The sequence below is a fragment of the Oncorhynchus masou genome, chromosome 32 (genome assembly GCF_036934945.1).
Source record: "Oncorhynchus masou masou isolate Uvic2021 chromosome 32, UVic_Omas_1.1, whole genome shotgun sequence".
In the NCBI taxonomy this organism is placed as follows: Eukaryota; Metazoa; Chordata; class Actinopteri; order Salmoniformes; family Salmonidae; genus Oncorhynchus; species Oncorhynchus masou.
In genome coordinates this window covers 87,501-102,500 of record NC_088243.1, presented here as the reverse complement: position 1 = coordinate 102,500, position 15,000 = coordinate 87,501, and the positions used below count along the sequence as shown (strand labels likewise).

The 15,000-nt window shown below is 47.7% G+C and overlaps 1 pseudogene; it reads right to left on the bottom strand.

Moving 5' to 3' along the window:
* Positions 1–15,000, bottom strand: part of LOC135525435 (polypeptide N-acetylgalactosaminyltransferase 16-like) — an 81,028-nt pseudogene that overhangs the window by 27,806 nt on the left and 38,222 nt on the right.

Sequence of the window (15,000 nt, the reverse complement as noted above, 5' to 3'; positions counted from 1 at the left end):
CACATCAACATAACTACTGTAACTACCTGATAGACAGGGTGGAGACCACATCAACATAACTACCTGATAGACAGTGTGGAGACCACATCAACATAACTACCTGATAGACAGGGTGGAGACCACATCAACATAACTACCTGATAGACAGGGTGGAGACCACATCAACATAACTACCTGATAGACAGGGTGGAGACCACATCAACATAACTACTGTAGCTACCTGATAGGCAGGGTGGAGACCACATCAACATAACTACCTGATAGACAGGGTGGAGACCACATCAACATAACTACCTGATAGACAGGGTGGAGACCACATCAACATAACTACCTGATAGACAGGGTGGAGACCACATCAACATAACTACCTGATAGACAGGGTGGAGACCACATCAACATAACTACTGTAGCTATCTGATAGACAGGGTGGAGACCACATCAACATAACTACTGTAACTACCTGATAGACAGGGTGGAGACCACATCAACATAACTACTGTAGCTACCTGATAGGCAGGGTGGAGACCACATCAACATAACTACCTGATAGGCAGTGTGGAGACCACATCAACATAACTACCTGATAGACAGGGTGGAGACCACATCAACATAACTACCTGATAGACAGGGTGGAGACCACATCAACATAACTACTGTAACTACCTGATAGACAGTGTGGAGACCACATCAACATAACTACTGTAGCTACCTGATAGACAGGGTGGAGACCACATCAACATAACTACCTGATAGACAGGGTGGAGACCACATCAACATAACTACCTGATAGGCAGTGTGGAGACCACATCAACATAACTACTGTAGCTACCTGATAGGCAGGGTGGAGACCACATCAACATAACTACCTGATAGACAGGGTGGAGACCACATCAACATAACTACTGTAGCTACCTGATAGGCAGGGTGGAGACCACATCAACATAACTACTGTAGCTACCTGATAGACAGGGTGGAGACCACATCAACATAACTACTGTAGCTACCTGATAGACAGTGTGGAGACCACATCAACATAACTACCTGATAGACAGGGTGGAGACCACATCAACATAACTACTGTAGCTACCTGATAGGCAGGGTGGAGACCACATCAACATAACTACCTGATAGACAGGGTGGAGACCACATCAACATAACTACCTGATAGGCAGGGTGGAGACCACATCAACATAACTACCTGATAGGCAGGGTGGAGACCACATCAACATAACTACCTGATAGGCAGGGTGGAGACCACATCAACATAACTACCTGATAGGCAGGGTGGAGACCACATCAACATAACTACTGTAGCTACCTGATAGGCAGGGTGGAGACCACATCAACATAACTACTGTAGCTACCTGATAGACAGGGTGGAGACCACATCAACATAACTACTGTAACTACCTGATAGGCAGGGTGGAGACCACATCAACATAACTACTGTAGCTACCTGATAGACAGGGTGGAGACCACATCAACATAACTACCTGATAGACAGGGTGGAGACCACATCAACATAACTACCTGATAGGCAGGGTGGAGACCACATCAACATAACTACCTGATAGACAGGGTGGAGACCACATCAACATAACTACTGTAGCTACCTGATAGGCAGGGTGGAGACCACATCAACATAACTACCTGATAGGCAGGGTGGAGACCACATCAACATAACTACCTGATAGACAGGGTGGAGACCACATCAACATAACTACCTGATAGGCAGGGTGGAGACCACATCAACATAACTACCTGATAGGCAGGGTGGAGACCACATCAACATAACTACCTGATAGACAGGGTGGAGACCACATCAACATAACTACCTGATAGACAGGGTGGAGACCACATCAACATAACTACTGTAACTACCTGATAGACAGGGTGGAGACCACATCAACATAACTACCTGATAGGCAGGGTGGAGACCACATCAACATAACTACCTGATAGACAGGGTGGAGACCACATCAACATAACTACCTGATAGGCAGGGTGGAGACCACATCAACATAACTACCTGATAGGCAGGGTGGAGACCACATCAACATAACTACTGTAACTACCTGATAGACAGGGTGGAGACCACATCAACATAACTACTGTAACTACCTTATAGGCAGGGTGGAGACCACATCAACATAACTACTGTAACTACCTGATAGACAGGGTGGAGACCACATCAACATAACTACCTGATAGACAGGGTGGAGACCACATCAACATAACTACTGTAGCTACCTGATAGGCAGGGTGGAGACCACATCAACATAACTACCTGATAGACAGGGTGGAGACCACATCAACATAACTACCTGATAGGCAGGGTGGAGACCACATCAACATAACTACCTGATAGACAGGGTGGAGACCACATCAACATAACTACTGTAACTACCTGATAGACAGTGTGGAGACCACATCAACATAACTACTGTAGCTACCTGATAGACAGTGTGGAGACCACATCAACATAACTACTGTAGCTACCTGATAGACAGTGTGGAGACCACATCAACATAACTACTGTAGCTACCTGATAGACAGGGTGGAGACCACATCAACATAACTACCTGATAGGCAGTGTGGGGTCATTCCTGGACATCTTCTGTTCGATGGGAATCTGCTCCCATTTAAAGTGTAGACTCCAGTCAAACCCTGAGAGACAGAGGGCGGGGAGAGAATTCCCACAAGGAAAATGGACAGTTTAGGCTTCAGTTTAAGGTTACAATTAGGGTTAGAATTTGGTTTAAGGGTTCGGTTTAGGGGTATGGGGTTCGGTTTAGGGGCATGGGGTTCGGTTTAGGGGCATGGGGTTCGGTTTAGGGGCATGGGGTTCGGTTTAGGGGCATGGGGTTCGGTTTAGGGGCATGGGGTTCGGTTTAGGGGCATGGTGTTCGGTTTAGGGGCATGGTGTTCGGTTTAGGGGCATGGTGTTCGGTTTAGGGGCATGGTGTTAGGTTTAGGGGCATGGTGTTAGGTTTAGGGGCATGGTGTTCGGTTTAGGGGCATGGTGTTCGGTTTAGGGGCATGGTGTTCGGTTTAGGGGCATGGTGTTCGGTTTAGGGGCATGGTGTTCGGTTTAGGGCATGGTGTTCGGTTTAGGGGCATGGTGTTCGGTTTAGGGGCATGGTGTTCGGTTTAGGGGCATGGTGTTCGGTTTAGGGGCATGGTGTTCGGTTTAGGGGCATGGTGTTCGGTTTAGGGGCATGGTGTTCGGGTTTAGGGGCATGGTGTTCGGTTTAGGGGCATGGTGTTAGGTTTAGGGGCATGGTGTTAGGTTTAGGGCATGGTGTTAGGTTTAGGGGCATGGTGTTCGGTTTAGGGGCATGGTGTTCGGTTTAGGGGCATCGTGTTCGGTTTAGGGGCATGGTGTTCGGTTTAGGGGCATGGTGTTCGGTTTAGGGGCATGGTGTTCGGTTTAGGGGCATGGTGTTCGGTTTAGGGGCATGGTGTTCGGTTTAGGGGCATGGTGTTAGGTTTAGGGGCATGGGGTTCGGTTTAGGGGCATGGGGTTCGGTTTAGGGGCATGGGGTTCGGTTTAGGGGCATGGGGTTCGGTTTAGGGGCATGGGGTTCGGTTTAGGGGCATGGGGTTCGGTTTAGGGGCATGGTGTTCGGTTTAGGGGCATGGTGTTCGGTTTAGGGGCATGGTGTTCGGTTTAGGGGCATGGTGTTCGGTTTAGGGGCATGGTGTTCGGTTTAGGGGCATGGTGTTCGGTTTAGGGGCATGGTGTTCGGTTTAGGGGCATGGTGTTAGGTTTAGGGGCATGGTGTTAGGTTTAGGGGCATGGTGTTAGGTTTAGGGGCATGGTGTTAGGTTTAGGGGCATGGTGTTAGGTTTAGGGGCATGGTGTTAGGTTTAGGGGCATGGTGTTCGGTTTAGGGGCATGGTGTTCGGTTTAGGGGCATGGTGTTCGGTTTAGGGGCATGGTGTTCGGTTTAGGGGCATGGTGTTCGGTTTAGGGGCATGGTGTTCGGTTTAGGGGCATGGTGTTCGGTTTAGGGGCATGGTGTTCGGTTTAGGGGCATGGTGTTCGGTTTAGGGGCATGGTGTTCGGTTTAGGGGCATGGTGTTCGGTTTAGGGGCATGGTGTTCGGTTTAGGGGCATGGTGTTCGGTTTAGGGGCATGGTGTTCGGTTTAGGGGCATGGTGTTCGGGTTTAGGGGCATGGTGTTCGGTTTAGGGGCATGGTGTTCGGTTTAGGGGCATGGTGTTCGGTTTAGGGGCATGGTGTTCGGTTTAGGGGCATGGTGTTCGGTTTAGGGGCATGGTGTTAGGTTTAGGGGCATGGTGTTAGGTTTAGGGGCATGGTGTTAGGTTTAGGGGCATGGTGTTAGGTTTAGGGGCATGGTGTTAGGTTTAGGGGCATGGTGTTCGGTTTAGGGGCATGGTGTTCGGTTTAGGGGCATGGTGTTCGGTTTAGGGGCATGGTGTTAGGTTTAGGGGCATGGGGTTCGGTTTAGGGGCATGGGGTTCGGTTTAGGGGCATGGGGTTCGGTTTAGGGGTATGGGGTTCGGTTTAGGGGTATGGGGTTCGGTTTAGGGGCATGGGGTTCGGTTTAGGGGCATGGGGTTCGGTTTAGGGGTATGGGGTTCGGTTTAGGGGCATGGGGTTCGGTTTAGGGGCATGGGGTTCTGTTTAGGGGCATGGGGTTCGGTTTAGGGGCATGGGGTTCGGTTTAGGGGCATGGGGTTCGGTTTAGGGGTATGGGGGTTCGGTTTAGGGGTATGGGGGTTCGGTTTAGGGGTATGGGGGTTCGGTTTAGGGGTATGGGGGTTCGGTTTAGGGGTATGGGGTTCGGTTTAGGGGCATGGGGTTCGGTTTAGGGGCATGGGGTTCGGTTTAGGGGTATGGGGTTCGGTTTAGGGGTATGGGGTTCGGTTTAGGGGTATGGGGTTATGGAAAATAGGATGTTGAATGGGAATCAATTGTTTGGTCCCCACAAGGATAGTAAAACAAACACGTGTGTGTGTGTGTTCTCATACAGTAATCCTACTGACCTCCCCTCAAGTCAGCTGAAGCTGCCAAGTAGGCAAAGTTATCCAGGCTGATGACATCGATGATGGGGCTGACCACCCGGGTACGGTCCTGGGGAGAAGAGAGACACGGTCACGCACACACACACACACACACACACACACACACACACACACACACACACACACACACATCAACAATAATTAGGTGGAAACACAACGTTTCTTCCACAGGGGGTTGGGAAGAACATGCTCATAGTAATGTCTGGAACGGAGTCAACGGAATGGCATCACACACATGGGAACCATGGAAACCACCGGTGTGATACCGTTCCACCTACTCCGCTCCAGTCATTAACACGAGCCCGTCCTCCCCTAGGGTGCCACCAAGCAACGGGCTCGTGTTAATGACTGAAGCGGAGTAGATGGAACGGTATCACACACATGGGAACCACCATGGTGCTGGAGATGTGTTGCCATTCCGTTGACTCCGTTCCAGTCATTATTATGAGCCCGTAGGTGGAACGGTATCACACACATGGGAACCACCATGGTGCTGGAGATGTGTTGCCATTCCGTTGACTCCGTTCCAGTCATTATTATGAGCCCGTAGGTGGAACGGTATCACACATGGGAACCACCATGGTGCTGGAGATGTGTTGCCATTCCGTTGACTCCGTTCCAGACATTACTATGAGCCCGTAGGTGGAACGGTATCACACACATGGGAACCACCATGGGGCTGGAGATGTGTTGCCATTCCGTTGACTCCGTTCCAGTCATTACTATGAGCCCGTAGGTGGAACGGTATCACACATGGGAACCACCATGGTGCTGGAGATGTGTTGCCATTCCGTTGACTCCGTTCCAGTCATTATTACGAGCCCGTAGGTGGAACGGTATCACACACATGGGAACCACCATGGTGCTGGAGATGTGTTGCCATTCCGTTGACTCCGTTCCAGACATTACTATGAGCCCGTAGGTGGAACGGTATCACACACATGGGAACCACCATGGTGCTGGAGATGTGTTGCCATTCCGTTGACTCCGTTCCAGTCATTACTATGAGCCCGTAGGTGGAACGGTATCACACACATGGGAACCACCATGGGGCTGGAGATGTGTTGCCATTCCGTTGACTCCGTTCCAGTCATTACTATGAGCCCGTAGGTGGAACGGTATCACACATGGGAACCACCATGGTGCTGGAGATGTGTTGCCATTCCGTTGACTCCGTTCCAGTCATTATTACGAGCCCGTAGGTGGAACGGTATCACACACATAGGGAACCACCATGGTGCTGGAGATGTGTTGCCATTCCGTTGACTCCGTTCCAGACATTACTATGAGCCCGTAGGTGGAACGGTATCACACACATGGGAACCACCATGGTGCTGGAGATGTGTTGCCATTCCGTTGACTCCGTTCCAGTCATTACTATGAGCCCGTAGGTGGAACGGTATCACACACATGGGAACCACCATGGGGCTGGAGATGTGTTGCCATTCCGTTGACTCCGTTCCAGTCATTATTATGAGCAGTCCTCAGCCGCCTCCTCTCTGTTATATAGTTCAAGAAGAAGATTACATTTACATTTAAGTCATTTAGCAGACGCTCTTATCCAGAGCGACTTACAAATTGGTGAATTCACCTTCTGACATCCGATAAATGTTTTCAATTACATTCAGTGACACTGATGACATCATCGGGGAGGGAGGGTAGCCTCGTGGTTAGAGCGTTGGACTACTAACCGGAAGGTTGCGAGTTCAAACCCCCGAGCTGACAAGGTACAAATCTGTCGTTCAGGCAGTTAACCCACTGTTCCTCTACTATTATTCTCGCCGTCGTTAGTAAATAAGAATTTGTTCTTAACTGACTTGCCCAGTTAAATAAAGGTCAAATTAAATGTGATTCTCAACCAACTATTTGTCCGACTGTGACATTAGTAACCTCTGTCCACTCATTCCCCGGTTAAAGTTGCATGATGACAATGCAAGCCTCAGCAGTAACAGCACATTATAGTGGTGCTGATGGTGTGTGTGTGTGTGTGTGTGTGTGTGTGTGTGTGTGTGTGTGTTGCGGTGGATTAGCTTTACAAAAAGGGACAGTCAGAGGCTGTTTCCAATTACAGTCCTGGTTCTTTGAACAGAAGGTAGTGTTGAACGATTAACCAATATTTTGTTATTTTGGTTTTTAAACAACTAATTGACTGAAGTTGGTTCAATTATTGGAATTCATTTTGTTTGTTTCTTTCTTCTGTGAGCTCACTGCAGAACTGTGTGATGTAGTAGGGAGTTGTAGTTTCTCTAGAGATAAATCAGATCCAGACTGAACTGTGTGGTGTAGTAGGGAGTTGTAGTTTCTCTAGAGATAAATCAGACCCAGACAGAACTGTGTGATGTAGTAGGGAGTTGTAGTTTCTCTAGAGATAAATCAGACCCAGACAGAACTGTGTGATGTAGTAGGGAGTTGTAGTTTCTCTAGAGATAAATCAGATCCAGACTGAACTGTGTGATGTAGTAGGGAGTTGTAGTTTCTCTAGAGATAAATCAGACCCAGACAGAACTGTGTGATGTAGTAGGGAGTTGTAGTTTCTCTAGAGATAAATCAGATCCAGACTGAACTGTGTGATGTAGTAGGGAGTTGTAGTTTCTCTAGAGATAAATCAGATCCAGACTGAACTGTGTGATGTAGTAGGGAGTTGTAGTTTCCAACAGGCTAATATTCAACATTAGTTAAGTGCAGAAAACGTGGTAATAAACTACAATTGACCATAAACCATTGCGCAAGACGGCGAAGAGAGAAGAGCATATGTTGATAGTTGGTACTCAGTAGTCAGAGTATTTATTTACTTTAAAGAAATACTAAATAGTGATTTTTGTCAGACAGCGGCTCTGTCTGTATTATTAAATAAAGTCATCAAATAAAACTAAAGTAATATACACAACAGCTGAAATAGTTTATTAAAAGAATGGGAATAAATCAATGTTAATTAGTGATAATCAGTAATGGTCAGGTCGCTACCATCAGGGGCCTTGTATTCATTCTTCTGTGTTGTTCAGCGTTCAACCCACATAATACATAGTACATTTAATGTCTAAATTGTTTTATCTAAATCGAAAACTGTGATTAATTTGTGATAATCGAACCGAAACGCCCTCAAAAAGGTCTAATTACTCAGCACTAATAGAAAGAGTTAGAGGGGTTGAACCCAGGTTGAACCCAGGGTGTACTCTGTGTTGAACCCAGGGTGTACTCTGTGTTGAACCCAGGGTGTACTCTGTGTTGAACCCAGATTGAACCCAGGGTGTACTCTGTGTTCACTGTGTCAGGGAGTCAGGAAGTGTGGGGGAGGGGAGAGTAGAGCTTGAAACTGCACTCAGAGAGCTTTGGGAAGAGCCACTCTCAACAGTTTGAAACAATAATAATTGTATAGGGCTATTTCATGATCCACTCTCACAGTAGGAGGAGACACTACATTTCCAAATGGATGTCATCATAAACCTCTCTCTCCCTCTTTCCCCCTCTCCCTCTTTCCCCCTCTCCCTCTTTCCCCCTCTCCCTCTTTCCCAATCTCCCTCTTTCCCCCTCTCCCTCTTTCCCCCTCTCCCCCTTTCGCCCTCTCCCCCTTTCCCCCTCTCCCCCTTTCGCCCTCTCCCCCTTTCGCCCTCTCCCCCTCTCCCTCTCTCGCCCTCTCCCTCCCTCTCCCTCTCTCGCCCTCTCCCTCTCTCTCTCTCGCCCTCTCTCGCCCTCTCCCTCTCTCGCCCTCTCCCTCTCTCGCCCTCTCCCTCTCGCCCCCTTTCGCCCTCTCCCCCTTTCGCCCTCTCCCCCTTTCGCCCTCTCCCCCCTCTCGCCCTCTCCCCCTCTCGCCCTCTCCCCCTCCTCGCCCTCTCCCTCTCTCGCCCTCTCCCTCTCTCGCCCTCTCCCTCTCTCTCGCCCTCTCCCTCTCTCGCCCTCTCCCTCTCTCGCCCTCTCGCCCTCTCCCTCTCTCGCCCTCTCCCTCTCTCGCCCTCTCCCTCTCTCGCCCTCTCCCTCTCTCGCCCTCTCCCTCTTTCGCCCTCTCCCTCTTTCACCCTCTCCCTCTTTCACCCTCTCCCTCCCTCTCCCTCTTATGTGCATTACTCCTTTGTTTTCCGTCATCACAGAGATGTTACATTCAGCCCCAGCACAGCTCTTTACATAGAGAGGACGTACAGGGGACAGAGATGTTACATACTGCCCCAGCACAGCTCTGTACACAGGGAGGAAGAGGCAGGGGACAGTCACAGGGAGGAAGAGGCAGGGGACCGTCACAGGGAGGAAGAGGCAGGGGACAGTCACAGGGAGGAAGAGGCCGGGGAAAGTCACAGGCAGGAAGAGGCCGGGGACAGTCACAGGCAGGAAGAGGCCGGGGACAGTCACAGGGAGGAAGAGGCCGGGGGACAGTCACAGGGAGGAAGAGGCCGAGGACAGTCACAGGGAGGAAGAGGCCGGGGACAGTCACAGGGAGGAAGAGGCCGGGGACAGTCACAGGGAGGAAGAGACCGGGGACAGTCACAGGGAGGAAGAGGCCGGGGACAGTCACAGGGAGGAAGAGGCCGGGGACAGTCACAGGGAGGAAGAGGCAGGGGACCGTCACAGGGAGGAAGAGGCCGGGGACAGTCACAGGGAGGAAGAGCCCGGGGACAGTCACAGGGAGGAAGAGGCCGGGGACAGTCACAGGGAGGAAGAGGCAGGGGACAGTCACAGGGAGGAAGAGGCCGGGGACAGTCACAGGGAGGAAGAGGCCGGGGACAGTCACAGGGAGGAAGAGGCCGGAGACAGTCACAGGGAGGAAGAGGCAGGGCACACACGTGCCAATATATGCTCCAAACACTGGCTTCTCAGGCATTATCACTTAATTGTAATCCAAACACTACCTTCATTTACTTGTTGTGACGCACTGAGACTCCAAACTCCATTTTAGACGAGATTATTTACACGTTGTAGTCCATTTTGACACGAGAGTAAATGTTTCTGACCCGTATCGATGCGACAGAGTCCGTGTTCAAAGGTCTTTGTAGTTTTTTCGGGGGTAGTCGCTCTTTAATCAAGGCTGGTTCAGCAGCATCCCATTGGTGCTTATTTTCATCCTGGCCAATAGCCAAAAGTAGCCTATGAAATAGAGGGGTTATAAATGTTCTACTGAGAGTAACTTCAAAGTATTTTTTGTTTTTTTTTGCCCTCGTGTTTTTTTCATTCTTCAAAATTCACATACCTGCATTTCACTTGTTCCAGTTGGCTATCCATCCCCATTTACAAAGACCCTGGTCTAATTCACAAAGACACACTCCTACTACATAAAAGAGAGTGTAAACAAAGACTCCTGCTAAATATTCAGTCCAGACAACTGTGAAGGACATTTTAATTGTGCGAAGAGACAGCCTTGAAAATGCTAATCTTATTTTTGGGTGTCATAAACAAATCCTTTGTTCCTGCCTGTGGTTGGTAAAGATATGAGGAGGGGGGAGGGAGATCATGCCCCTCCTTCTTTAGGACCATTTGGCAGAACGCCTAGAATGTGTTCTTTAAGTTCAGCTAGGAGACGGAGCCAGTCACATGTAGGAACCCAATCCAGTGAATCATATTAATGTGGGTTTTTATGTATTTATATATATAAGGTATAACTCAACTTTTAAGAGCTCAATTCAGCCCAGGACTTTCTGTATGTCAGTTTCTCCCGCTTGCTGACAAAATAAGGAGTGATTCATATCAACTTTCCAACGTCCTTGTTTTGAATTCCCACGACACAACCATTTAAAATGGCACGACAAAAGTTCAAATGGGGATACACTGTCAGATATTTTATTATTTATAGAACAGACTCATGTGTCACTGGGCTTCATCTCATAGCACAAACAAATAACCCGGATTACAGTTGAGATAATATCAAAAATCAAATTAAAATCACTATAAATAAAGTTTGATTTGATTTTGTTCAATTCTTTAAAACGTAGATTTTTGGTTGAGATGGAGACGTGAATCCAACATAGAAATTATTAATTTGTAGACAATTAAAGATTAAAGTGAAAAAAACTCACCAGAAGTGGGCGAGAGAAGAAAGCAGAGCGAAGCGGACGGACAAGAAGGGACAGGCAGAGCAGTGACTGGCAGGCAGGATAGTCCACATATCCCAATCATCTTTGCTTATAGCGATATTGTGTTTCTATAAAGTGGATGAATTGGTCTAATTTAGCATGTGAAGATAAAGCCTCAACCCTTAGCTACCTATTCCAATTCAAATGAGCACGAAAAAAGTGAATAATACCATTTGTATTATTTTGTGTGACGACAGCGGCTGCAAACAAAATGCAAAAAATAGAGACATCTTCTTAGTGACTTGGTTAGGGTCATTATAATTCAAAACAATTCTAAAATAACTAGTACGCCTCGTACGCTGGCCTTTGGTGAGGCCGGCTCCGACGGGACCATCTCCTTTAAATGTTGATATTTAAACACAATTCAATACCAATAAATATCAGAACATTTCAAAATCAACCAGAGCTTGAAACCCCTCGGACTGTCACATTTATCAATATGCTGCTGCATATTCCAGTTACTAATAAGCACGCAACCATTAATAAACAAATCTGTGTTAAAACTGTTAAATCCCCATGGATTGATGAGGAATTGAACAATTGTATGATTGAGAGGGAAAAATGTATGTGTTATGGCTTTACGCCCCCTGCTATAATGTGGATAAAGAGTTACCTGTCTAACAGAACACAGAGGGTGTTCTTTAATGGAAGCCTCTACAACATTATCCAGGAAGAATCAGGAATTCCCCAGGGCAGCTGTTTAGGCCCCTTGCTTTTTTCTATTTTTACTAACGACATGCCACTGGCTTTGAGTAAAGCCAATGTGTCTATATATGCGGATGACTCAACACTATACACGTCAGCTACCACAGCAACTGAAATGGCTGCAACACTTAACAAAGAGCTGCAGTTAGTTTCAGAATGGAACAACTTAGTCCTAAATATTTCAAAAACTAAAAGCATTGTATTTGGGAAAAAAATAAACTAATAATTGTAATAAATCATGTGGAAATTGAGCAAGTTGAGGTGACTAAACTGCTTGGAGTAACCCTGGATTGTAAACTGTCAAAACATATTGATACAACATTAGCTAAGATGGGGAGAAGGCTGTCTATAATAAAGCGCTGCTCTACCTTCTTCACAACACTATCAACAAGGCAGGTCCTACAGGCCCTAGTTGTGTCGCACCTGGACTAATGTTCAGTCATGTGGACAGGTGCCACAAAAAGGGACTTAGGAAAATTGCATTTGTCTCACAACAGGACAAGCAGTAAAATTAGATTTAAATGGATTTAAATACACCTTATGGAACAACGGGGACTGTGAAGAGACACAAACATAGGATCAGACACATACTGTACCCACACACACAATTACATACGCACTATACACACACACATGGATTTAGTACTGTAGATACGTGGTAGTGGTGGAGTAGGGGCCTGAGGGCACACAGTGTGTTGTGAAGTCTGTGAATGTATTGTAATGATTTTCAAATTTGCTAAACTCCAGATCCATAATAAACCCCAGGAAGAGTAGCTGCTGCCTTGGCAGGAACTAATGGGGATCCATAATAAACCCCAGGAAGAGTAGCTGCTGTCTTGGCAGGAACTAATGGGGATCCATAATAAACCCCAGGAAGAGTAGCTGCTGTCTTGACAGGAACTAATGGGGATCCATAATAAACCCCAGGAAGAGTAGCTGCTGCCTTGGCAGGAACTAATGGGGATCCATAATAAACCCCAGGAAGAGTAGCTGCTGCCTTGGCAGGAACTAATGGGGATCCATAATAAACCCCAGGAAGAGTAGCTGCTGCCTTGACAGGAGCTAATGGGGATCCATAATAAACCCCAGGAAGAGTAGCTGCTGCCTTGACAGGAACTAATGGGGATCCCTAATAAACCCCAGGAAGAGTAGCTGCTGCCTTGACAGGAGCTAATGGGGATCCATAATAAACCCCAGGAAGAGTAGCTGCTGCCTTGACAGGAACTAATGGGGATCCCTAATAAACCCCAGGAAGAGTAGCTGCTGCCTTGGCAGGAACTAATGGGGATCCATAATAAACCCCAGGAAGAGTAGCTGCTGCCTTGGCAGGAACTAATGGGGATCCATAATAAACCCCAGGAAGAGTAGCTGCTGCATTGGCAGGAACTAATGGGGATCCATAATAAACCACAGGAAGAGTAGCTGCTGTCTTGACAGGAACTAATGGGGATCCATAATAAACCCCAGGATGAGTAGCTGCTGTATTGGCAGATACTAATGGGGATCCATAATAAACCCCAGGAAGAGTAGCTGCTGTCTTGACAGGAACTAATGGGGATCCATAATAAACCCCAGGAAGAGTAACTGCTGCCTTGGCAGGAACTAATGGGGATCCATAATAAACCCCAGGAAGAGTAGCTGCTGTATTGGCAGGAACTAATGGGGATCCATAATAAACCCCAGGAAGAGTAGCTGCTGTCTTGACAGGAACTAATGGGGATCCATAATAAACCCCAGGAAGAGTAGCTGCTGCCTTGGCAGGAACTAATGGGGATCCATAATAAACCCCAGGAAGAGTAGCTGCTGCCTTGACAGGAACTAATGGGGATCCATAATAAACCCCAGGAAGAGTAGCTGCTGCCTTGGCAGGAACTAATGGGGATCCATAATAAACCCCAGGAAGAGTAGCTGCTGTATTGGCAGGAACTAATGGGGATCCATAATAAACCCCAGGAAGAGTAGCTGCTGCCTTGGCAGGAACTAATGGGGATCCATAATAAACCCCAGGAAGAGTAGCTGCTGTCTTGATAGGAACTAATGGGGATCCATAATAAACCCCAGGAAGAGTAGCTGCTGTATTGGCAGATACTAATGGGGATCCATAATAAACCCCAGGAAGAGTAGCTGCTGTCTTGACAGGAACTAATGGGGATCCATAATAAACCCCAGGAAGAGTAACTGCTGCCTTGGCAGGAACTAATGGGGATCCATAATAAACCCCAGGAAGAGTAGCTACTGCCTTGGCAGGAACTAATGGGGATCCATAATAAACCCCAGGAAGAGTAGCTGCTGCCTTGGCAGGAACTAATGGGGATCCATAATAAACCCCAGGAAGTAGCTGCTGCCTTGGCAGGAACTAATAGGGATCCATAATAAACCCCAGGAAGAGTAGCTGCTGCCTTGACAGGAACTAATGGGGATCCCTAATAAACCCCAGGAAGAGTAGCTGCTGCCTTGACAGGAGCTAATGGGGATCCATAATAAACCCCAGGAAGAGTAGCTGCTGCCTTGACAGGAACTAATGGGGATCCCTAATAAACCCCAGGAAGAGTAGCTGCTGCCTTGGCAGGAACTAATGGGGATCCATAATAAACCCCAGGAAGAGTAGCTGCTGCCTTGGCAGGAACTAATGGGGATCCATAATAAACCCCAGGAAGAGTAGCTGCTGCATTGGCAGGAACTAATGGGGATCCATAATAAACCACAGGAAGAGTAGCTGCTGTCTTGACAGGAACTAATGGGGATCCATAATAAACCCCAGGATGAGTAGCTGCTGTATTGGCAGATACTAATGGGGATCCATAATAAACCCCAGGAAGAGTAGCTGCTGTCTTGACAGGAACTAATGGGGATCCATAATAAACCCCAGGAAGAGTAACTGCTGCCTTGGCAGGAACTAATGGGGATCCATAATAAACCCCAGGAAGAGTAGCTGCTGTATTGGCAGGAACTAATGGGGATCCATAATAAACCCCAGGAAGAGTAGCTGCTGTCTTGACAGGAACTAATGGGGATCCATAATAAACCCCAGGAAGAGTAGCTGCTGCCTTGGCAGGAACTAATGGGGATCCATAATAAACCCCAGGAAGAGTAGCTGCTGCCTTGACAGGAACTAATGGGGATCCATAATAAACCCCAGGAAGAGTAGCTGCTGCCTTGGCAGGAACTAATGGGGATCCATAATAAA